This window comes from Drosophila kikkawai, chromosome 3R (genome assembly GCF_030179895.1).
Source record: "Drosophila kikkawai strain 14028-0561.14 chromosome 3R, DkikHiC1v2, whole genome shotgun sequence".
NCBI classification, from domain to species: Eukaryota; Metazoa; Arthropoda; class Insecta; order Diptera; family Drosophilidae; genus Drosophila; species Drosophila kikkawai.
Window position 1 is genome coordinate 5,520,990 of NC_091731.1, and position 23,699 is coordinate 5,544,688.

Below are 23,699 nucleotides of genomic sequence, written 5' to 3' on the forward strand. Positions count from 1 at the left end.
TTTTCATTCCCAGTCACCATCCGCTTCAAAAAGGGTCGATTTTGTTGCGAATTAGAAGCTATTCGCATGCATCCAAACGGTCAAAAATGTTTTTTTGCGTCAAGTCGTGTGGCACCTATATATCGAGCTTCTCTTTGAATCCAAGCTTCTTCAAATGGTTTATAACGGTTTGATGACTCATGCCCAGCTCTTGGCCGATGCTACGGCTGCTACAAGCCGGTCTCTTTCGATCAATTCAGCGATATTATCGCAATTTTCGACGATAGGCCTTCGGCATCTTCGACCACCTCTGCACCAGAACGAAAACGTTGAAACCATCGTTATGCGGTGGAATTGGAAACTGTATCGGGTCCATAAACTGCACAAATTTTATTGGCAGCATGAGACTCTTTTTTGCCTTTATCGTAGTAGTACTGTAAAATATGCCTATTTTCTCTTTATTTTGCTCCATGTTCGCGACGGTATAACTCACGAACGACTAAAAACAAACAACCACAAATCAAACAAATGTTAGCGCGGGAAAAGAGCTTTCCAAAAAGGTCTAGTGTAAGCCCATGTGACGAATAAAACTAGAACTACACGCTTGCAAAGATACTTACCTAAAATACCGCAAGACTTTTTTGACAACCTTATATATGTAGGATTGGTATATTTGTAGAAGAGTATCCCTAGTGTATTTAAGTATATCTTTAAAGTATTTTAGTGAAGTATATATGCTGAAGTATATCCATTAATGTAAGACTAGTATTAAGACTCGGGATGGCATGCATTATGCGGGCACACTTAAGAGAAGAGAAGAGCTGAGCGGTTGTTAAGTTTGAAGAAAAAGCGCGACATATATCGACGCATTTCCGCGATAGTATCGTATGTCTCTTTTTTTCGAAATTGAGATTTTAATGCAAAATTCTTAGGCACCTAGTGTATCACTACCCTGTGAAATATTATAACTGAAAACCCTATAGTTCCGATAAAAATTAAATTTCAACTTTATGGTTTGTTCAGTGCTTCCTAAGAGATCAAATCAAAAAAAGAGCTTCTCCTGTAAAATTAGATTTTTCAACCCATGATACATTCGCGGAAATGCGTCGATATGTAAATTGTTTAATAGTTATCAAATTCAGTAAATAATAATAAGTAAACATTTGTGGGAAACTCAATAAAGTTATAACCCTACAAATATTGGGGGCTCGTCCAGGAATAATATAAAAGAACATTCTGAAATTTTTTCTTTTCGCAATTCGTCAAAATTGCATGCGGTTAAACTTTTGCATATATATATATATATTTTTTAATATATTCCATTTATTCAACATACACAAGAACTTATTAACACATAACAACAAAAAAACGAAGACTGCGTGTTTTTGGGTAGAAGGGTGCTTTGATGCAGTGTAGAGGGCCATGGTCGCGCGGTACCGCCGCTAAGCATCCTTCTCTCCGTCTCCAGGGTACTAATGGTCATCATGACGCTTGCCACGAAAGTGGCAGTCGCGTCCCAGGCCTTCTGGCTGGCAAACATGGTGGGGACCACATTGTCAGCTCCGATGGCAACGCCCACGACTTCCTCCAGTGCTAGCCGCTCGAGGTGGAATCGGTGGCATTCGAAAAGAACGTGGTCCTCTGTGTCGTGGCCGAATCGCTTGAGGTAGCTTCGAAAGCAACCGTGTCCACTGAGTGGCTGTGTCAAGTAGAAGACTACCTCGCCGTGCTTTCGGTCTTCCCAGCCTTGGATGTCCGGAATCAGGCGGTTTGTCCAACGGCCCTTTGTGGAACTGTCCCAACTGGACTGCCAACGGGCGATGCTCCTGCGCCTGGCGCTGCTCCTGGCCTCGCGCCTGGCCAAAGGGTTTCTCGGCTCACATAGGAGGAGGGCTTCTTGATCTTCTTGCACCAGCTCACCTATCGGCACCTTTCCGGCAATGACCAGGGCCGCGTCGGTGGAGACAGTCCTAAAGGCGCACGCTACTCTTAGGGCGCATAGACGGTAGGTTCCCTCCACACCCCTCGCGTAGCTCTCGCAGCCTCCGCCCAGGATGGGGCTTCATAGAGGAGTTGCGACGTGACGACGCTCGTGAGCAACTTCCTCTTGGACTGCTTCGGCCTCCTGATGTTTAGTAGGATCCTGGATAGGGATCTCCCAGGACGGAGCCCTGCGGGACTCCCGCTAAGACCTCGTGTGTTTTGGTGCCCAGGGACGTGTCCACGATGAGAGTCCTCTCGCTGAAGTAGCTGCGGACTATCCTCAGCAGGTAGCCAGGGACGTTAAAGGCTTCCAGAGCCTCCAGTGTCCGCCTCCAATCCGCAGAGTTGAAGGCGTTCCGGATGTCTAGTGTTACCACCAGACAGTACTCCTTGGCGCCTTTTTTCCATCTAGCGCCAGCGATGGCGTTCGCTGCCAGGTTAGTGACCGTTTCGATGGCATCCAGGGTCGATCTTTTTGGTAGGCCCCGCCCCAAGGGTCCTTATCGACGTCGTCGCACAGCTTGAGAAAGCACTCTTTCTTGCTGGTCCTTATCGCTTCTTCAGGGCCGCCCTTGCGATCTTATACGCTTCGCTACGGGCTAGAAGGTTCGGGGAGCCGCGCGCTCTCTGAACTTGCCTTCTAGCTCGGATGCAAGATGAGCTTAGAGTTGCTATATCGTCGTTCCACCAGTAAACAGGTGTGTGGTGCCTTCGGAATGTTTTCCGTTGCTGCATGCTTGCGTTACATGTACGCTCGACGGCGACCGCCAGTTGAGCGTGTTGGCACAGTCCGTCTCGTCGGTGGCTAGGCCCGCCAGGGCACTCGAGAACGCTTGGGCGTTGAACGTGTCCTGCCGGTACGCCTTGTTTGCGCTAGGCGGAACCGTTCTGCGGGGTGGGTTCTCGCCGAGGGAAACGAGGATGGCCTCATGGTCGCTGGCCGTGTAGATCTCGCTGATTCTCCACCTGGCCTGGCAGGCTAGTGCGATGCTAGCGTACGTTAGGTCTTTAATGGACCCAGCTCCAGCTCTGTTGAATGTTTGCTGGATGCCCTCGTTGAGCAAGGCGATGTCCTGGGAGGCGAAATCCCCCAATCCTGGGTCCAGCCGTTGAAGTCGCCACCCACTATGGTGTTGCTTCGTCCTCGGATGTCATTACTGAGCTCATCGATGGTGCTGCTGAACGCCTCCAGGGTGAGGCTCGGTGCCAGGTAGCAGCTGTACACCCTCACCCCGCCTACTCTTCCGCGAACGAAGCCATCCGCCGATCTGACGTCGGACAAGTGACCGGATTCCCGTCCACACATCCATATCGCAGCCTTGCCGGTACGGTCCGTGGCCCAGCCGTGTGTGCTAGCAGCTTTGTTTGGCTCGCTGAGCACCGCCACCTCCACGTCCAGGTCGCGCACTGTCTGCATCAGCAGGTCCTGCGCGGCCCTGCAACTTTTGCATATATGTATGCGTGTGCGTGTAATGTGAAAATGAACATGTGGAAAAAGTGCAGTTAGACACTAAATGGAGCTGGTGTTTGAAAAAAAGAAGACGGTCCTCCTCGGTCCTCTTCTATTTGGCATTTTTATAAATGATCTGCCCCAAGTTATTCTCCACTCTTACGTCTTGATGTATGCTGATGACGTAAAACTATGTTTGCCTCTTGTGAATCTTGACTCTGCTCAGCTTTTGCAAGCTGATTTAAACAACATGTTGTCCTGGTGCACTCACAATTTATTGTTTCTTAACAACTCCAAATGTAAATACATGTCGTTTTACCGCAGAAATTGTTTCCAGGCCAACTATTTCTTAGGCACGAGTGTTCTTGAACATATTCACTCTGTAACGGATCTTGGTATTCTATTTACCCACAACTTGAGCTTCACCGATCACATCGGTATAATTGTTGGCAAAGCAAAGGGTGTTTTTGCTTTCGTAAAACGTTGGTCTAAGGAATTCGATGATCCCTACACTACAAAACTCTTATATATATCCCTGGTTCGGCCCATACTCGAATATTGTTCGTGCGTATGGACCCCTCAATATGCAAAGTATACAGAAACAATTCCTTTTGTTCGCTCTTCGGGGTTTAGACTGGGACCCACATCGCCACCTTCCTCCGTATGCCGACAGACTACGCCTTCTGGACCTGCCCTCTCTTAAGGATCGTCGGACCTGCCATGGCGCGATATTCCTGCATAAATTAATAAATGGATACATTTCTTCCAGTAATCTTCTTAAGCAAATACACTTTTCAGTTCCTTCTAGGCCATCACGTTACTTTCGGCCTATAGCTTTGGATATTTGTAAAACTAATTTCGAGGCACACGATCCTTTTCGTATTTTTTGTTCGCTTTACAAGGACATGTACTCTCTGTTATATTTTGAAATGTCATTAGACTTTAACAAAAATAATATTTTAAGACACCTATCCTTGCCTCTGACCACCTGATGTGAGTCGGAGCATATCATTAAAAAACACTCCTTATCCGGTCTGAGGTAAGGATATGGATTCAAAATGACAGATATTTGCAATTCTTAATAAATAAATAAATAAATAAATAAATAAAAAAGTGTGAAAAGCAAGGCGCCGCTGGAATTCTACGAAAACGGATCTTTCGAAGAACTTGAAAAGGCCCCGTATTTCTGGCGTCGCTGGAATTCGTGGAAAACTGAACTTAAATTTGGTGAAAAGACCGCGTGTTGCTGGCTTCACACAGGCAATCATAACGACTTGAAAAGGGGAAAAAACCGCATTATATACACATAACGATCGGAAAATTGGTGTGACAGACAGTTTGTTTTTTCACAGTGATTAGACGTGTTTTTCCGAGCTCCAAAGTAAAAGTTAGTGTTGACGGCTCGAAAGGCCCCAAAAAGGTGATATTACTACTTGTGAGACAGCTCGGGAAATGTACGTACCAAAATCGGACCCCGCTGACTATCTGGGCTACCCGAATCTAGGCACTTGGAACCGCCATAGGAACCCGTGGGCAAGGGGGGGACTCTCTCCTGTCCAGCGAGCGGCTCCATTTCCCGCGATCTTTCTCACGGCTTGGAATAGTTTCCGGCGCAACAAACAATCAGCTGATCATAGCGTTCTGCAGCGCATGCGCAGCGAGCATTCACACTCGCGCAGTGTTGGAAAGCGCGAGCAGACAAATTCCAGCCACAGCCAAAATTTAAACTTAAATTTAAGCCGTAAGCATTTCTACCTGAATTTAAGTTCTAATACAACTTGAGATCTAACTTTAATCTAATTTAATTATAGTTTAAGCCTTGGATTGGATTAAGGTTTGAATTTGGGAATTTGGGTTTGAATTCGAACACGAATTCAAATCTAGACTCTAGGGTTCAAGCTCGAATTTGGTCTACACTTAGATTATTGGGATCCAAATTTAAAACAGAATTGGAGTTGAGTTGGAACTTAATTTTGATATAAAACTTGTTTAATTTGAATTTAAATTCCAAATCCGGACCTGAACTTAAGGTTGAACTTGGGTCCAGATCTAGATTTGAACCTTGATATTTAAAATAAATTTGCCTTAAATTTGAGTTGGGTTTCGGCTCGGATCTAGATTCTATATTTATTTGATTCTAGATTTTAGTTGGATCAAGACTTGATTTGACTTGAATTCAAGGTTTAAATCAAGCTTGGATTTGTGTTTAAATTAGGGTTTAGGAATTTTCATTCGCATTCCGTAGTTGGCTCTGGTGGGGCTAAGAGCACAAGGCCAAGGAACTCGTTATTTTCAAACCCCTCCGCTAAGGCGGCGCCGATTAAAAGGGGCTCTGGGGACCGAGAAGGAGCGGTATAACTCCCATCAGGCATTCGCAGGGGGAAATCCCCGCGCACCGAGGGCCCCCCTAGGAGCAGGTGCGATGAGCGAGGAGAAGCTGCGACCAGGTAGCGAGAGCTGAGGAGCGACTCAAGCAGAAGGTCCAACACTCGCCCCCGGCCAGCGCGCCGGAGATTCACCCGGTGTCAGCGCCGCCGAAGGTGCATCTGCCAGTTTTTGTCTTCGGCGACATAAACGAGGAGCAGGCAACCCCGAAGCGAAGCTGGGACGCGGTGAGCCCTGACGGGAAGCAGGTTGAAGCCCACAAGAGGCAAAAGGTCGAAGCTAATGCCCCAGCGCTAGTTGAGAAGCTAGGATCAATGCTCGACGAAATGATCGCGAAGTCTACCGATACTAAGAGCAATAACAAGAAGGTAGTACGGCACGTCACGCAGGGGACGATCGATTCGATGCAAGCTATGAAGAAGCTACAGCATTGTGCCCGAAAGCAGACCGAGAAATGCGGCATGGCAGCAGGTCAAGGCAAAACCCAGACCTAAGAGCATAGAAGTCAAAGCTGCGAGCGGCGATTAAAATGGGAGCCGTGCACCTCAACCGGCAATGCCCAGGAAGCAGCGCGCCGACGCAATCATAATCAAATGTAGCGAAGGTACATACGCAGACATGCTCAAGATTGTCAAAACTGAGCCCTCTCTACAGGGACTCAAGGACAATGTGCAAGGACTGCGGAGAACAGTGAATGGTGGACTCCCCTTAAGGATGCCGAAAACCCTGGACCCATCCACGCAGCAGCTGCGAGCCCTAAAGACTGCCATCTCCGGCAAAGCATAGGTGGCGGTTATCCAGGAGATGATTCAAGTGGAGATTCGCGACCTGGATGACATGACCAGCGCGGGGAGGTCATCATGGCCCTGTTTACGGGAGAAGAGTGCGACATACCACGAGACGCCTCACCTAGGATGCGAAAAGGGTTCGGCGGAACCCAAATAGCGATGGTCAACCTTAGACCAGAGCATGCGCGGAGGTTGCTCGAAAAGGGCAGAATCCGGATCGAATGGGTCGTATGCCGTATCCGAGAAAAAACCGAGCCAAAGCGATGCTACAAATGCATGGGCTTCGGACACACCTCGGCAAGATGCCGAGCCTACGACGCAATAACTAAAGCCACACAGGAGTCATGCTTTAAATGTTGTGGCACGGGCCACAAGCACAATACGTGCATCCTATGCACCCGAGGAGGCAAGCACGCGAAGGAGGCAGAGTACGCTACAATGAGCAGGACCTGCCCAGAATACCAGAGGGCCGTCAAGCACATGCAGAATGGTTAAGTTCCTCCAGCTTAACCTAAACCACTGCAGAGCAGCCCAAGACTTACTGTCGCAGACGGCTATCGAGCAGAGAATCGACATCGCCACACTGAGCGAACCCTACAAGGCAAAACCAGAAGGAGTATGGAAACAAAGCGCGGACGGTGGGGCAGCCATCTAGAGCTGTGGAGAGCCTCCGGGCCACCTATCGCAGAGAGCTTCGAGACCTGGCTACGCCAGGGCCAAGTGCCAGGCGACTACAATATACAGTTGCTACCCTCCGCCGAGCATGCACATAGATGCATTCAAGGATGTAATCCAGGAGATTGCCCAAGACGCCCGGGGACGATCCCCGGTAATAATTGCCGGGGACTTCAACGCGTGGTCCACCGCATGGGGGAGCACGGCAACAACTCAGAGGGGAACCACTAGATGCCCTGGCGACCTTGGATGTCTGCCTCCTTAACGATGGAGGCAAATGCACATACTGCAAGGCAGGCCGAGAGTGACCTCCTCACCTACGGCGACCATGCAGCGATAGTCATAAAGACGAGTCACTACCTGCCGGGCCTAACCAACCTTTAAACTGCCTACAAGGTAGGCACCCAAAATGTCGAGGCGCTCTTAGAAAACATGATGGTAATACCATTTCTGGCGACGCAAACACCTGCGCGGATGTGGTATCTGCGAGGATCAAGGAAGCTTGCGATGGGGCAATGGAAGGCGACCAGTCCCCTGGTGGAACCAAGAGATAGCCACAGCCAGGAGAGAGTGCATCTCTGCGAGACGGAGGTGTCAACGAAACCGTGGACGGCCCATGCTTGAGCTATCTGAGTCTCGCTACAGGGAAAGGAAAAAAGCCCTAATGGTGGCCATTAGAGCAAGCAAGAGAGAGTGCTTTCAGCAGCTGTGCGATGAGGCAGACCAGGAACCTTTTGGATCTGCCTACAAGCTCGTCATGGGTAAGCTCAACAGACAGACCCCAACAGCCCAGGAACAGCTTGGAGCGATAATCTCCACCCTCTTCCCTGCACAGCCGCCTCTAATGCTACCCAGTATAGCGGCGGGCGGAGCTATTATCACCAGCGAGGAGGAAGTCCTGAGCGCGGTGGCCAGTAGCAAAATTTCCAAGGCCCCGGGACCAGATGGCATCCCAAACGCGGCATTGCACGCCATAATCAAAGCAAACATGAGCCTATTCAAAGAGCTGTACAACAAGTGTATCGGCGAACGTACCTTCCCGAGAGTCTGGAAGCAGCAAAGGCTCGTGCTTATCCCGAAGCCAGGCAAACTGAATGACGATCCCTCCCCCCTCTGTATTGTGAGGAGTCGTTTGACTCCCCACAAATACTGCCAGCCGGCCGCAACAACGGCCACCCACGCCAGCAACAACAACGGCCACCGACGACGGCCACCAGCAGCCGCGTCATCAACAACAACGGCCACCGACGCCGGCCACAACAACGGCCACCAGCAGCCGCGTCAGCAACAACAACAGTGACGACGGCCACAACACCGGCAAACAGCTCGCGCCAGAAGCCCACAACAACAACAGCTCGCGCCAGCAGCCAACAACAACGGTAGCCAGCGCCAGCCGTCGACAACAACAGCACCCGCAGTCAACAACAACGGCAGCCCGCCGCCGGCAGCAACAACAAGCGCAGCCAGCGGCAATAACGACAGCGGCCAGCAGCCGGCAGCAACAACCACAGCAGCCAGCGGCAATAACAACAGCCGCCAACGCTCATAGAGAGCTACAACAAAGGCAACAACAACAGCCGCCAACGCTCATGGAGAGCCGCAACAGCAGCTAGCAGCGAAAACAAAACCAAAACAAACCGGCGTCGGAGCAAAACAAAACGCCCACGAATCATTTCTCAATTTGTAAAATAAACTTTGTATATTTCCAGTTTACGATTTGTATTATACCTAATTAATAATTGTATAAATTTAAGCTTAAACGATAATATGTAGTTATCTTTTGTTCCCCGTTCTCGCATCACTAGCGCGCACACACACACACACACACATCCAGATACGTACAAGTGATATACGTACAAGTTGTGTTTCCACCGCGCTCCGCTAAATTATCCTTTTAAGTCGGTTAAGCGTGTCAGGCATCCTGAAAAAGGCGTGTAAAAAGGCGTGTAGTGTAGTGTGAGACTCCCAGGTACACAGGTACGTACCCGGATCGTTCCTGGTTTCGGCTCCACTAGGCTCCGGACGCCCAAAAGTTTTTCGGCAATCCAAGCCGCCTCAGGAACCGGTGGACAAGGGGGAGGGGGAACTCCAGCCTCTCTTCCCAGCAGACGCCTTCCACTCTTACTTTTGCGCTCTCGCTGCTTTCCACTTTCCACAAGCCTTTCCCCGCGTTTTCTTTTTGGCACACAAACACAGCTGATCGCAGCTGATCCAGTGTTGGGTAACGCTATCGCGGGAGCTTGTACAGCCGCGCTTAACAGCACACTTTAGTGTTGGACAGTGCTTGCGGTTAAGCCTTCCCGCCCTGTGCCGTTTTAAATTTTAAATTTAAATCGGCATATTAATTAATTAATTTATTAATTATCAACCCGGAACCGTGCAAGGTCGCGCAGCTGGCAGGCGGAAAAAGGTCTCGGATCTGACCAATTCCCGATTCCCCGCCTAGGCGGTGTCCCGAGCAACGGGCTTCGGGGACCGAGTTGGGGGGAAATTCTTGGCCAGCGTGGGAGCCCTGCGCGGACTGACTAGCCGGATATGGAGGAGGAAAACCCTTTGGCGGGCAGGTCTGCACTAGCGAGTTCGCCATGTGCACCGAGGGATGAGGAGGAGGAGGCGGCGTTCGGGAGGAGCAATAAGCTCTCCCGTACGCCACCGATGTACGAGGCCCAAGAAGGTGGGCAGAGCACAGGCTCTACGCCGCCCCCTAAGAGGTTGAGGGACCCGGCCAAGAAGAGCAAGGCGTCAGAGAAGGCAGCCTGCCTGCAGGATCTGCAGAAGATGGGCAATCTATTGCAGGAGGTCTCATCTAGAATGATGGATAAGTCGACCCGGCATATTACCGTGCCGCTGAGAGAAATGATTGCCAGTGTGAAAACCCTGCACTCGAGCATCCTTGCAGCAAGCAGTGCGGCCGCGGCAGGTGTCAGCGACAGGCAGGAGAGCCGGGTCGCAAACAACCTGTGCCGGAAATGCGCCCAGATCACCAAAAGCGCGGACAAGGAGCAGCAAACGGTGACCGCCTGGAAAAAGGAGGCTTCGGTCCAAACCGAGCCTTGGAGAAGGCTAAGCCAGCCAGATGCGCCGGGATTACCCGCACCGGTGCTGGCCCCGCCACTCCCTCGCCCAGCAGAAAAGCGCAAGGGCGCCCAAGAAGCCCCGTGCGAAGCCGCCATCGGCGGTGCATGATGCATCGGAGCAGCATAGGCCAGCCCGGAAGCCTGAGAGCCAGGCAAACCCCGAAAACGACTGGGAGGTCGTGGCGAGGAAGCCGAGAACAGCGCGCAGCACTCGCCCGGACGCTGTCATTGTCCACGCGAGTGGCAAGTCCTACAGCGAGGTGCTCGCAATGGTGACGAGGAGAGAGGACAAGCAGCTGTCGGACCTGGGACGCTGTGTGTCAAAGGTTCGCCGAACCAACAACGGCAACCTGCTCCTGGAGGTGGCGAAAGGTAGCGCCGAGAGCGCCACGACAATGAGGGAGAGCATCGAGAAGGTGCTCGGAGATATAGCGTCGGTGCGCGCAACGACAGAGGACTCAAAAGTCCTCGTCTTGGAGGTGCGCAATATCGACCCGATCGCGACGAAGCAGGAGGTCTGCGCCGCCCTCGCGGGCCAGTTAAACTTCGAGGCGGAGAGGGTGAAAGTGCGGAGCATGCGCCGCAGCTTCGCTGAAACCCAAACTGCGATAATCAGCCTTCCCGTATCCCTTGCCAAAGCCCTCCTCCATAGAGGTGAAGTTCGGATTGGATGGACCATCTGCAGGATCCGGGAACGACTTGGTCCCGTGAGGTGCTTCAGATACCTAGAACCAGGGCATATTGCGATCCACTGCAAGGGCCCTGTGGACAGAAGCGGTTGCTGCATTAATTGCGGCGAGCCGGGACACAAGGCGGCTTCGTGCAACAAGGAGCCGTCTTGCTTCATATGCTCTGCGGCTGGAAGGAAGGAGACGAGGCACAAGGAAGGCGCAAGGGGATGTCCAGCCTCGAACAGTGGGTATGCGAATCCTAAGCCTGCATGCAGTTGATTCAACTCAATCTGAATCACTGCAGGGCAGCGCAGGATCTCCTGTCGCAGACGGTGCGGGAGCTGGGCTCGGAGGTGGCAGTCCTGAGCGAACCCTACAGGGTCGGTACCAGCCGCGTCTGGGCCACTGACCGCTCTGGCAAGGCGGCCTTGTGGCTCTGCGGAGCGGATGCTCCGGAGATGTGCGACACCAAAGCAGCGGAAGGCTTTGTCCGGGCGAAAGTCGGCGGCACTTGGCTGTACAGCTGCTATCTGGCACCCAGTCTCTCATTGGAGGCGTTCGGAAGGATTCTGGACGAGCTGAGCAGCGATCTGCGTGGGCGGAGCAACGTCGTGGTTGGCGGCGACTTCAACGCCTGGGCCTTGGAATGGGGATCCTCCCGGACCAACGCCAGAGGCCGAGCGGTGCTGGAGACCTTCGCCTCCCTGGACGTAGTCCTTCTGAATGAAGGCTCCCGGCAGACCTTCAGCAGGGCTGGGGTGGGCTCGGTAATCGACCTCACCTATGTCAGCAGTGCGCTGGCCAGCCGCGCCCGATGGAAGATCAGCGAGGCCTATACCGCCAGCGACCACGAGGCTATCGAGTGCTCGATAGGCGCCGCGCCTCGCACGAGTGGGTCCCTACTCCCTGATAGGAAGGCGTTCCGGCAAGACACCTTCAGGCCGCGGGATTTTGCAAATGCCCTCGAGGGCTTCACGGCAGGCGAAGCAGAAGGAGCCAACGAGACGGCCGACAAGCTGGCATGGGCCGTGGACGGCGCTTGCAGCCAAAGCATGCTACTAAGAAGGCCGTTCAGAAAGCACCACTCCCCGGTGTTTTGGTGGAGCGAGGAGATCGCGGACCTGCGCCGTAAATGCCACCGCAGCAGAAGATTGTTGCAGCGAGCTAGAGGCACCCCGCGCCTTCTTACGTGTAACGACCGCTACAAGGCAGCAAGAAAGGAGCTCAAGACTGCCATTAAGAACAGCAAACGAAATTGCTTCCTCAAGCTGTGCGACGCCGCCGAGGAGGATCCATGGGGAGGAGCCTACAGAATGGTAGTAAAGAGGCTTAATGCGGGTGGCTGTGCCCCAACCGACCCAGCGACGCTGGAGAGGATAGTTGGCTCCCTGTTCCCGAGCGGTCGGCAGGTCTTGATCTGCCCCAGCACCGAGTTGGGCGACATCCGTTGGGTCACGGAAGCTGAGGTTCTCCTTGCCGGTAGAAGCCTGAAGCCCAAGAAGGCTCGCTGCTGACGTCCGAAGTTGCCGGCCTGTTCAACAAGTGCCTTCTGGAGGGGACGTTCCCCGACAGATGGAAAAGGCAACGTCTGGCAAGCCACCAGGAGAAGCATCGTCCTACAGACCGATCTGTCTGCTGGACACGATCGGCAAGGTATTCGAAAGGGTGATCTCAACCCGGCTGAGCCAAGCCATCGAAGCCGCTGGTGGACTCTCCCCGGAGCAATATGGCTTCACGAAAGGGAAGTCTACGCTGGACGCCATTGCAAAGGTAGTCAAATTGGCGCAGGATGCCATTGCCGGAACCAGGTGGAAAGGAGGAAGCAAGTCCTACTGCCTGGTGGTCACCCTGGACATCAGGAATGCCTTTAACTCGGCAGACCGGAGCCGTATGCTAGAGTCCCTGAGGAACTTTAACATTCCTGGGTACTTGCTGAACGTAGCTCACAGCTACTTCAGCAACAGGGTACTCATGATGGACACGAGCATGGGTCCCAAAGAGCACAACGTCTCAGCCGGTCCCGCAGGGATCCGTCCTGGGTCCTCTCCTTTGGAACGCAATGTACGACGGCGTGCTGAGGCTTTCGATGCCAGTCAGCACCAACCTGGTTGGATTTGCGGACGACGTCGCTAGAGTGGTGGTAGCAAAGGAGCTAGCATCTGTGGAGGCGCGCGCGGACTCGGCCATCCAAGCCGTAAAGTCGTGGTTGGCGGTTGCAGGTCTGGAGCTGGCGGCCCACAAGACGGAAGCGGTCCTAATCTCGAGTCGGAAAGCGGTGGAGACTGCTAGCGTGCTGGTTGGAGGGACGAGGATCCGGTCGCAGAGGGCGATCAAGTACCTGGGCGTCATCATCGACACCCGGCTGTCCTTCAAGGAGCACCTGGAGTACGTCCACCAAAAGGCCAGCGGTACGGCTGGAGCGCTCTCCAGGATGCTAACGAATACTAGAGGTCCAAGGCAGTACACGAGGAAACTCCTCTCATCTGTGGTGACCGCGCAGATCCTGTATGCGGCACCAGTTTGGTCTGAAGCTGTTTCGGTCAAAAGCTACATGCGAGGAGTGGAGGCGACCTACCGGCTATGTGCCATCCGGATCGCATGCTCGTTCCGGACAATTTCGGAGGACGCGGCACTAGTGATCGCAGGGCAAGTCCCACTGACGGAGCTCATTCGGGAGAGGAAGGAGATCTCTGAATCCCTACAGGACAGGCGATCACCGCTGTCCCACGCTGAGGTGAAGCATGCCGCTAGAAGAAGGAGCATGGAGAACTGGCAAGCTCGATGGGACTCTTCTCCGAAAGGCCGGTGGACGCACAGGCTCATCCCAGACCTAGCGCGGTGGGTAGAGAGGGCGCATGGCCAGGTGAGCTTTTACCTCAGCCAGGTGCTTAGCGGCCACGGATGCTTTCGCCAGTACCTGAAGCGCTTTAGCCACGAGGCGGAAGACTGGTGCCCGGAGTGCGGCTCTGGCATAGTGGAGGATGCGCACCACGTTCTCTTCGAGTGCCGCAGGTTCGGCCTCGAGAGACAGGAACTGGAGGAAGCAGCGGGATCCTTGATTAGCGCCGAAACTTTGGTGCCGAGGATGCTGGAAGACCCAAAAGTTTGGGAAGCGGCAGAAACATTTTCCGCTCATGCCATGAAGACCCTCAGGGCGATGGAGCGAAGGCGGAAGGAGCGGCCGGAGTAGGGGCCTCCACGCCCGCGAAGCAATGCCAGGCGGCGGTACCGCACGGCGTGAGTTTCTATTCCCATGTACCTGTTCCGTCTTGTCCTAGTTGTAACTTTAAGTGTATTATAGTTTATTAGTTATTGTAAGATGGAATAAAATAATTGGAATAAAAAAAAAAGTCGCCGGGCACGGATGCGCCGCGGCGGTGCTGCCCCGATGTACGCGTGGTGTGGGGGTTGCGGCAGGGCCCCCCACAAAATCGGATGCGGAGCGGCCACGCGAAGCGGTTGAGATTGCTCACCTGCGGCGTCACCCCGTGGTGTCCATGGATGATCCAGGGAGTCCGATCTTCCAAACCGTAGATCTGGGCCAGCGGCGAGAGCGGTGAGAATATTTCCCGCGACAACCTTCATGGTTGTTGTTGCCTCCGTTCGCGAGCTTCTCTCTCGTGGTAAATGTGGCTGCCCCCGCAGCATATGCCAGTCACGTCAGCTGTTGGCGAGATCAGATGTGACCGAGTGTTGAGAAGCTTCGAATAGTGCACAGGTCTGGCAACGCTCCGCCGCCACCAGGTGGCGCTGTGCAAACCGACCGGCAGGTGGCGCTATCGTGACAAAAGCTACCTGCTACGACGTGCATATGCGATCTGCAAATGCAAAATGTAGCATAGCTTTCAGGGCTGCTGCTCGTGATCCTTGGCAGGAGGTAGTGGAAAACGGGTGAAACCCAAACTCAAGGCTCGCACTGAGGAACACTAAGGTGGTAAAGGTCATGGAGCGGACCAATACACCTTTTAAACGGGGCTCTGGCGACCGAGCAGGAGCGGTAAAACTCCCACCTGCATAGTTACGGGGAAACCCCTGGCCAACAAGGGACCTCGCAAGTGCACACACAAGTGTAAGAGGGGCAGAGACCCGGCCAGCCCGACGAGCGGTCTAAAGGGTACGCTACCAAAGAGAAGCAAAGCCGCCTAGGAGGAGACCACCCCTGACGTTGAGGTTGAGCAGGAGATGACGCTCACTCGCACCGAGTGCGTCACCAAGCTGGGACAGCTGCTGGACGAACTCCACAGCCTGGTGCACGAGAAGCAGGTGCGCCATACCAACCTCGCAATGAAGGCGATGATAGCAGAGATGCGGAAGCTCAAAACCGGCATCGAGCAGTCAGCAGTGGAGCCCGAAAAAACGAGCGAGCCGAAGAGCGTATGCGGCAGATGCTCCCAGATTCTACCAGCTGGGAAGCCGGTAGAAAGCAAGGCACAACAGACAGCGGTAGTACCAAGGAAGGACCGGGCAGTCCAGACTGACCCGTGGAGAAGGGTCAGCCAACAAGACGGCATAGCCGGGCCTAGTGACGTCCCCAGGCAGAGGCGAGCCCCTCCAGTCCAGGCCACAAGGCAAGGCGGATTTTTGGCTATGCAGCGACAGGCGACTTCGGATGTCCTGCATCCGTGTAGCCGATGGCTTTGTGCGTGCTGAAGTTGGTGGCTTTTGAATGTACAGTTGCTACCTCGCGCCTACCCTGCCGCTGGAGGCGTTCAGCAGGAATCTCGACGAACTTTGCTACGACCTGCGCGGTAGGGCGAACGTGATAGTTGGAGGCGACTTCAATGCCTGGGCCCAGGAGTGGGGATCCACATCGACCAAAGCCAGAGGACGGGTGGTGCTAGAGGCGTTCGCCTCGACGGATGTTGTCCTCCTGAACCACGGAGAACGGCACACTTTTGTCAGAGCGGGAGCTGCCTCGATCATTGACCTCACGTTTGCGAGCAGTGCAATCTCCCATAATGTCAAATGGGAGATCAGCGACGCATATACGGGGAGCGATCACGAGGCTATCCCCTGTTCGGTAGGGGAGTCCGAGAGTCCACGCGCCGTGCTGAGACCCATCAAAGCATACCGGCCGGACACGCTATGCACGCAGCAATTCAATGACGCGCTGGAGGGCTTGTCAGTGGATGGATCAGTCGGAGCGAACGAGTTGGCGAACCAGACCGCTGCACTTGTGGAATATGCCTGCGACAGATCCGGAAACACTGGACGGCATAGTGCAAGCCCTATTGCCGGGGGAGCACCGGTGACCCTGCAGAGTAGCGCTGTGAGGCATTCCAGCGACGCCTGGGCGGTTTCGGAGGAGGAGGTGACCAGAATGGGACGAAGCGTACGACCCAAAAAGGCGCCGGGGCCGGATGCAGTGCCAAACCGTGCGCTGAAACTGGCCATCGCGTTGCACCCAAAGGAGTTTGCCGACCTATACTCAAGGTGCCTCGAGGAGGGTACCTTTCCAGAGAGGTGGAAGAGGCAAAAGCTTCTGCTGTTGGCCAAACCGGGCAAACCGCCTGGAGAGCCATCCTCGTATAGGCCAATCTGCCTTACCGACACCACGGGCAAGGTGCTCGAGAAGGTAATAGCCGCAAGGCTACATGCCGCCATCGAGAGGGCCGGAGGCCTCTCGCCGAGCCAGTTCGGCTTTAGAAAAGGGATGTCAACGCTGCACGTAATCGAGGCGGTGAAGGAGACGGCGGAATCTGCGATCGCGGGAAAGAGGTGGGAAGGCGGTTCCAAGAAGTACTGTCTGGTGGTCACGCTGGACATTAGGAACGCCTTCAACACTGCTGACTGGAATCGGACGTTGGAGTCCCTTGCAGCCCTCTACATCCCAGGATACCTACTGGAGATCGTGAGAAGCTTCTTCAGCGAGCGGACTCTCGTCGTGGACACAAACACGGGGCCCAGAGCATACGAGGTCTCAGCCGGAGTCCCGCAGGGCTCCGTGCTGGGACCCCTGCTCTGGAACACCATGTATGACGGGGTCCTGCGACTCCCGATGCCCAGCGACACCAAGATCGTTGGCTTCGCGGACGACATTGCTGTGGTAGTAGTCGCGAAGGAGCGGGCGGCTGCGGAGGAGAACGCGAATGGTGCGATCAGAGCAATCGAGGCGTGGCTCTCGAACGCTGGCCTGGAGCTAGCTGCGCACAAGACGGAGGCAGTCTTGATTTCGAGTAGGAAAAAGATCGAAACGGCGGAGGTCCTGGTCGGAGGGACGGCGATTAAATCCCAGGGGGCCATCAAATACCTGGGTGTCCTCCTCGATATAAGGCTGTATTTTAAGGAACACCTACAGTACGCCCAAAAGAAGGCCAGCGGGACGGTTGGAGCACTGTCTCGGATGCTGCTTAACACCAGGGGACCCAAGTATAGCATAAGGAGGCTGCTGACCAGCGTCATCACCGCCCAATTGCTGTATGCGGCACCAGTGTGGGCTGAGGCGTCTGGGAAAAAGTCCTACATGCGGGGAATCGAGTCCACGTATAGACTCTGTGCCATTCGAGTGGCGAGCGCCTTCCGAACCATCTCGGACGACGCGGTGCTGGTGCTAGCAGGACTGGTCCCTCTGGAGGAGCTGATCCGCGAGAAGGCGGACATTCGTGCCGTGCTCTGCGGCCAGCAGGGAGCCGATGCGGCCGCAAAGGCCGAGCTGAAAAGCGCGGCCAGGAAAAGGAGCTACGGAAGCTGGCAGGCCCGGTGGGACGCCTCGTTTTAAGGTCGCTGGACCCACAGGTTGATCCCCAATATCGAGGCCTGGATGGAACGGAAGCACGGAGAGGTAAATTTTAACCTGACCCAGGTGCTGAGCGGGCATGGATGCTTCCGCAGCTACCTCAAGAGGTTTGGCCATGACGCGGAGGAAAGCTGCCCGGAATGTGGATCCGGGATAACAGAGGATGCCGGCCACGTCATCTTCGACTGCCGCCGGTTCGACGAGGAAAGGGACGAGCTGGAGGCGATAGCAGGTGCAGCCATCAGGGTGGATACGCTGGTGCCGCTGATGCTGGCGGACCCGAGGACATGGGAGGCGGCGCTGCCAAGCTGATGAGATCTCTCAGGGCCCTGGAGAGATCGAGGAAGGAGCAGACTGGCTGAGAGGCTTACCGAAGTGCGAAGCATTGCAGGCCCCTTGCCTTGTCATTCTCATTTTCTGTTATTTGTTAGCGAGTTGTAAAAGTAAATACTGTTGTGTAATAAAAGAATAAAAGAAAATAAAATAAAAAAAAACACACACCCGGAGAGCAGAGAGTTATTCACAACGAACAAGTGGCCCCCGAGCCAACGCCGTGCAAGAGACCCCCGAAAATTGGCACGCGCCAACGAGAGAGAGCGAAGACAATGCATCGCAATGTCGAGGAATGGAAAATTTCCAGCGCGGCCAAAATTCGCCAAAACCGCATGGCATTTTTTCACTCTGGCGAACGTGAGGAAAGAACGTAGACGTGCGAGCGGACAAATTCTGTAAAACTTTGGAAACGGGATTGGCGCGGCGGAGTTTGTGCGCAGAGTGGATAATTGACAGTGACAATTTCTTTTGAGATCTTACCCGAGACCAGCCAGGAGGTGGTTCTCGACGGAGACCAGTGCGAGTGAACAAGGAGTCAGCTAACAGGAGTTGCGGCAACTAGTGGCCAGCGAGTGCACCTTTGGACGAGCGAGGTCAACGGCGGCGGAGCATCAGCCACGTGTGTGTGTGCGTGAAGTTTGAGACGGGTGAGTGATTAGGGTGAACCGCATTCTGGCCAGCGAGAACCGCGTGCAATGAGAAATTTCTCAAAGTCCTCGATGCGGTGTCACTTAGAGTAGGCTAGGAAATTAAAAACTAACTAAACTAATACTGACCATAAAAACTTAACCTCTAACACTGAGAAAAAAAAATTGCATAAATTAAGACCAGACCGAAAATGAAATGAAAGCCAAAACGCAGAAATAATAAAAATTTACATACTTTTCTGAAATCCGATTCTAATAATAAAAATTATATTTTCTTGAAATCTGAAATTCCTCTTGCTACCGCCATGTTTGATTTTCTTGACCTTTACCAATTTCGCCAACCGAATCACACCGAGAGAAAAGGGGTGGACCAAATTCTAGGAAAATCCTGTTGTAAATTTCTTTAAATAAATATTTCTCGCACATTTAAGAATACGGCGCTCGCCATGATTTTTCCCTAAATAAAAATTCTGGAAATATTGTAAAGGGAAAACTTAGATCTTTTCTCGCCACTGTCGGTCGTATTGACTACACTGGGAAAAAAATAAAGTAAAACTCGGGTTCCAAATCATTTAAATATATTTTATTTATGGAAATCCCAGACACTCGCGGCCACTTTTAGAGCATTTGAACCGACCACACTGAGAGAAATAAATTTAATAAAATGCATCAATAAATATTTCTCGACTATTTTCTTGCGCTCCTAGGGGAAATATGCCAAGAGCTGCCCGCGCATAAAATACATGCACTTCGAAAAACCTGCGCTTGTTCAGGGCCAGGCTTAGCCGGCTGAAATATTTCACGCGACAGCGAGTGCCCACGTCGGCTGCCGATTTTTCCATCCCGATGCCTAGCTTGTAGGCCGTAAAATCTGCCCCTAGAAAGATGTGTCGCCCATAATCGGTCCCCTCTCTTGGCCTCCTTGTAGCGACTGCTATGAGCTAGGCCCAAAACGCGTCTCCGCCGGTTCTTTTGCTCTTTTGCAAACGCCGAAGCAGCCATTTCTCTTACTATGCATCCCGGTGACTGACACATTACATCTTTCGTCAGTCCGAATTTCGTCAAAGACCTCTTTGTCCCATGTCTTTACAAATTTTTCAGTAAAAAGACTCTGGACGTGATTGAGCCTATTCCCAGCCGTCGAGACTTCTTTACAGAATGGCGCCCGAGCAGGGACATGGGGTTTACAATTTTTAGAGGACGAAAATATGGCCTAAAGACCCATCTGGTTACATAATGTTCGAAAAATTTTCGGTTCCGCCACTTAGAGGCGAAATTTTAAGTCGGAACGTAAGGAGAGTCGGATGACGAGGGACACAGAAATTTCTAGGGCAGGAAAAAACAGGGAAATATATATATCTTTATTTTGATAAAAATATATCAGAGCATCGTACATAACCTCAAATTCGAAACTGCGAATTTGTAAGCAAGGCACATGGCACCTTCGGGAGAAGTTTAGCAAAAAAAAAAAAAAGTATATCCACACACTCGAGAAAATTTTAGCACACGGCGACAAACGCATGTACATGTCAGAGCACCGAGAACATAACCTAAAAACAAGCGGTTATTTAATTTCAAGATCACGTTGCCAGCAAAGCACGTGAGGAAACGCACATTGCCAAATAAGCAGAGCAGAGCAAAAGAGAGAGAGCGAGAGCCCTCTAGGTAGCCAAGTCAGGTCGCGAGAGTTTGAAAAGCACGAGGTAGGGAAAGCTAATATAAACTCCCCACAGCGCAGCCATTTTGTTTTCACACTTCACTCTAATCGTCGTCTCCCTCACACCAGGGAGAGTCTATCGAGTACAGTCAACGGGATCACATCGTTTTTTCTTCTCATCCAACCTTCGTCGAGTCAACACGTGCAGCCGCAGTTTTTTTCAACGGACAAAAAAAATCATCATCGTGAAAACTTACAAGCTTTAACCATCGTCGAATAAATTTTAAATCGCAGTCGAATAAACTAAATCATCGTCGTGAAAACTTACAAGCTTGAACCATCGTCGAATAAATTTTAAAATCGCCGTCGAATAAACTAAATCATCGTTGTGAAAACTTACAAGCTGGAATCGCTGTCGAATATATTTAAATCGCCGTCGAACAAAGTTAATCATCGTCGAGGAGAACGGAAGAATTAAATCGCCGTTTTACATCTAGTTTGTGGTCAACCTAGTTGCACGTGGGTATTGAGTGAATTTTCGTGGCAAATAAAAGCAAATATTTCACTGAAGATTTTGTTAACCAGTTCAAACGTCGCTTGACCCTCGCCTAAAAATTTCTCTCGTCCTATCGAAATTTTTCCTGTCGTTTGCCAGTTGATTAATTATTTCACAGCAATATGGGCGCGCGTTGGATTTCGTATCTGCGGAAGCGAGAATTGGACGCGATTCTAAAGGAGTTTTCTTTGGAAGCCACCGGAACCGTTAACCGTTTAACAATCGAGACGATCACGTGCTGGAGATAGCCGAGCGGCTACAGAAATGCGAGGCGGAGATCACAGCCGCGTTAACGGAGATAAAACAATGCACACCGAGTTCGAGTCCACACCCTCCGGGTCCAGCACAGCTACAGGTACCAATCCTTGAGACCAGAAGTGTCGCCGATGCCATCGGAGACTTGGAGATCCCTCCAACAAGACGGTATATTTTCCCCAAGAAGTCGGAGATGTCCGCAGCCACACTGGCGGAGAAGCTGAAGAGCTGGGGAATAACGTTTGACGGAACCTCGGACCCCATCACCTTCATTCAACATCTCGAGGAGCGTGCAATCGCATACGAAGTCAACGTGGAGAAGATGCCGCAGGCCATCCCCGGTCTTTTGACGGACACGGCTGAGCACTGGTTCCGGACGAGTCAGCTGCTAGGGGAATCGTGGTCGAATTTCAAGAAGGCGTTTTTGGACTTCTTCCTGCCGCCGAGGTATATCCAGCGACTCGAGGATGAGATCCGCGCCAGAGACCAGCAGACTTTTAAGCAATACCTCGTCAACATCAGACTACTGACGCACCGAGCGGGGTATAACGCGGAACAGGAGTTGGACCGAATCTACGAGAACCTCCAACCGGAGTACCAGAAGTACGCCACGATTTTGCAACGTTGGATCAACTTACCAATTTAGCGGTAAACTACGAGGTCACCCGGGATCGGAGCATTGGAAGCCATGCTAGGATGCTAGCAGAACCCCAGCCAGCGCCAAGGAGGAAGGAGTACGAGGCCCCAGCGTATGCGGGAGCGCCACCAGCAGGTCAGCAAAACTTCTCATGAGCAGCCAGACGACCACCCACCCCAGCCGCAATTCCACATCACGGTCCGCGAGTAGGAAATCTGTCGATGGTGACAAATTTCAGGACTGCTTGTAGAAATTGCGCTCAAGAGGGACATCAGCAAGCCACGTGCCGCAATCCCAGAGTCCTTTTCTGTTGGGATTGCGGGCGCAGGGGAATACGCACGCTCGAGTGCTGCAGACGTACCCAGCCGGGAAACGAGAGGAGTCTTCGCCCACTCGGGGAGCGGACGGAGACTGCCTACAGGAATCCCCGGAATTAGGAGAAATCTTACAGGTGCAGTCGAGCAGAATTATCGCGCAGGTGCGAATCGAGGGTCAGGGGTTTACAGCTACTATCGACACTGGAGTCAGCTGGAGCTTCGTGAGCGAACGGATCGTGCAGCGCATAGGAACGCCACAGAACGTACGGTCGGTACGCACTCATGTCAGCCTGGCCGAAGGCTCCCGCAAGGAAATAACGAAGTCTCTGGTAGCCAAAGTCCAGTTGGACCAACGTTGGGTAACGTTTCCACTGTTAGTTCTGCCTTCAATCATGGAAGACGTGCTCTTGGGCATGGATTTCCTCTGTGGCGTATCTGCCACTATCCAATGTACCCGCGCTTCCCTGCAGCTGAACCCTTTCTTGTTAACCAGTCCCAACTACAACTTAGCTATGCCGTCGCTTTTGACAAACGCGTTCACTCCGGAAACAACAGACCCCATCGAAGCCACAGAACCCGCACCAGCCAGCAACGATCCAGATAATGGGACGCAAGATACCCCGACCAGCAGTATTTTAGGGCCTCGAGACGACAACGCCGTGCAAAACAATCCGTTTCGTCGGAATCAAGCCACCATGTCAGCGGAGCCGGCAGCGGAACCCGTAGCGGAAAGGCGTGTGCCTTCCCCAGCCATACCAGAGTCCATACCCGACGCTGGAGGAGCACTAGCCGTCATCACCAAAAACACGAAGCACGCGGACTTAGAACCGTGGGTGGACATCGTCATACGACCGGACATGGAGCCCAATGCGTTTGCATACTTGGATGATATTATTATCATCGGCCGCACTCTGGAGGAGCATGTGCAGCATCTACAAGAAGTGTTCCGGCGGCGACGAAAGGCGAAACTTCGCCTCAACGCAAAGAAATGCAGCTTCTTTAAGCGCAGCCTAGTGTACTTAGGGCACGTAATCAGCGAGGAAGGCATACATACCGAACAGATTTCGGCCGAACAGATTTCGGCAGTACGACAGCTGAGTCATGCAAGGAACTGAGGAGATGTCTGGGCATCGCGTCATGGTACAGGAGATTTGTATCCAACTTTGCCAGCGTAGTGCAGCCTATGTCTCTGCTGCTCAAGAAAGGAAAGAAGTGGCAATGGGAGCTGGAGCAGCAGGATGCGTTCGAAGAGCTGAAGAACAAACTCACAGAGGCGCCGGTTCTTGCCTGCCCTGATTTCAATGAGAAGTTCGTGTTGCAAACGGATGCCAGCGAAATCGGCCTCGAAGCGGTGTTAACACAGACAATCCAGGGAGAAGAAAGAGTCATCACATTCGCCAGCAGACGCCTCATCGCCGCGGAGGAGAACTACTCAGCCACGAAAAAGGAGTGTCTGGCTATCATATGGGCCATCAGGAAACTCAGGTGCTACTTGGAAGGATATCGATTCGAGGTGATAACCGATCACCTCGCTCTGAAGTGGCTCAACTCGA

The 23,699-nt window shown here is 52.7% G+C and overlaps 1 protein-coding gene across 1 annotated transcript in view; it reads left to right on the forward strand.

Moving 5' to 3' along the window:
• The window catches only part of lovit (loss of visual transmission), a 464,165-nt gene that overhangs the window by 24,603 nt on the left and 415,863 nt on the right, over positions 1 to 23,699 (forward strand). The gene's annotated exons all lie outside the window — the stretch shown is intronic.